Raw genomic sequence first — 1,885 nt, forward strand, 5'->3', positions numbered from 1 at the left:
ACATTTATAGACATTTATTTATTCCTATATTTTCCCTCACACAACAGCACAGCCCCACATGCCTTAACAAACTCCACAAGACTTGTTTGCCTGACCCGAAAGGGACACTGCAGGTCATCAATTTTCTTGACAAGTTCTTGCTCTGGTGAGCAATACATTACCTACCCCCTGACAGCAGGGTGTCAGCAGGAAAAGTGGCCTGCAGTAGCCTGCAGTTGAATGCAAGAGGGTTCAGGAACATGAGAACAAATTAATTGAGCTAAAATAACGAGGAAAGAAAAAGAGGGAGTGTGAGGAAGTGCCCCTCCATGTTCTGCTGTCACCATCAGAGCTCTCAAGGGCCAATTGTGCAGCCTTGGGTGGTGTCAGGGCAGCACCAGAGAAGGAGCAGGGAGTGGCAATGTGGGCACAGCTGGGAGTGGCTGCTCAGCTGTATTTACTCAGGGACTGCTGCAGCTCTAAAACACTGGGGTCAAAGGAGGGGAGGGTAGGGAACGCAAGGGGCTGCTGGCCCTGGAGCTTAACAAGGCTGATTATTCCCTTTCCCACAGAGCTCAGAAGGGCTCAGAAAAGCAGTAGTGTTCTGCTTCTCTCTGAGATGAGAATGAGGTGCTGCTTAGGTAGCTTGGAGAGGCTGATTATTGCTTTCCTCACAGTGATCTGCCTAAAGAGGATGGAGCCTTTGCCATCTAAATACAGGGGATGGATGGCTGGGAAGGGAGGGAGGGAGTCCAAAGAACTATCCCTCTGTTGGTCCTATTTGCTCATGATACAGGATCAGCACAGACTTAACAACGAACTGGAGGTAAGCTCACATGGGAAATGGGACCTGAATGAGATCTGGAGGATTAGACCAAAGCAAGGAAACTCTAGAGGAATTGTAAGTGAAGCTACTGAGGATGATAAGAGGTATTTGGTAGTAGGAGAGTCAACTGTGTGCCTGGAGAATAGCCATCCTTTTGTAAGGATGGAGCTAACAGAACTGATTGTGACTGTGCCTGAAGCAAATGTTCATGGTATTACTGAGATGTTTGACAATTTAGTCAGGGGAGCTCAAGATGAAAGGAAAAGTTATTAGTACTGTGTGTGCTGCAGAAAAAAAGGGAATGAACAGTATCTAATATTTGTATCACACCTTTCATCCTGAAGGATCCCAAAGCACTCCACAAACCACACATGGAAGTGACTTCTGCCTCTGCTGAATATGGACGATGAGGTGAAACATGCCAACCCCTTTAACATCACAAACCAGCACTGCCACACAGCAGCTCAGGAAAAAAAAAGAGAGGTAGGCACAAATCAAAATGCAAAATAATAATTTTCTAGGCAAAGAGGTGGAAGAACAGACTAAAAGCAGGCAGTATTTTCAAAGTCTTCATTATACAAATGAAAAATGACTGTAATCGGGATCCATGCCTTACTGCCTCTGGGTGCTGCACATCCAGCACTAAATAATGTTCTTGCTCCACAGATTTCCCAGCAGAGGCACTACATATGAAAAATCCAAGCAGGTAAGTGATCTTGAGTTTAGCCCCTTGTCCTGCTGTCAAAACAAAATCGCTTAAATTCCTTCAAATTTTATTGACAGGATGCATATATCTATTTACCAGTATTAAGGATGTTGTTTCATTTGGATAATAATTTTTTAAAAACATGTATTTTCAGGAAGATGAAAACAACTAAAAAAGGTCTGCTGTCTTTCTAAAATGAGGAGCGCAGTTCATGAGATTTGATTGCTTGCTTCCACATCGTATTTTTCCTATTTGATTACTTAAAGAACATGGGTACCCAAACCATGTTAGATTTAAGCTAACAGCAGCTATAGATGTGCAGCTACTGTTGCCTCATATGCTAATATTCACTTTTTTAACAGCCTTTCAAAACT

General features: G+C 43.4%; 1 long non-coding RNA gene across 1 annotated transcript; it reads left to right on the top strand.

Annotated features, from left to right (window-relative positions):
• Positions 1 to 745: 745 nt before the first annotated feature.
• Positions 746 to 1,511, top strand: LOC135443285 (uncharacterized). The gene is made up of 3 exons (XR_010438943.1): positions 746 to 805; positions 1,150 to 1,288; positions 1,472 to 1,511. It is a non-coding gene; the product is annotated as an uncharacterized LOC135443285 (long non-coding RNA).
• The last annotated feature ends 374 nt before the right edge of the window (positions 1,512 to 1,885 follow it).

Source organism: Zonotrichia leucophrys, chromosome 2, assembly GCF_028769735.1.
Source record: "Zonotrichia leucophrys gambelii isolate GWCS_2022_RI chromosome 2, RI_Zleu_2.0, whole genome shotgun sequence".
NCBI lineage: Eukaryota > Metazoa > Chordata > Aves > Passeriformes > Passerellidae > Zonotrichia > Zonotrichia leucophrys.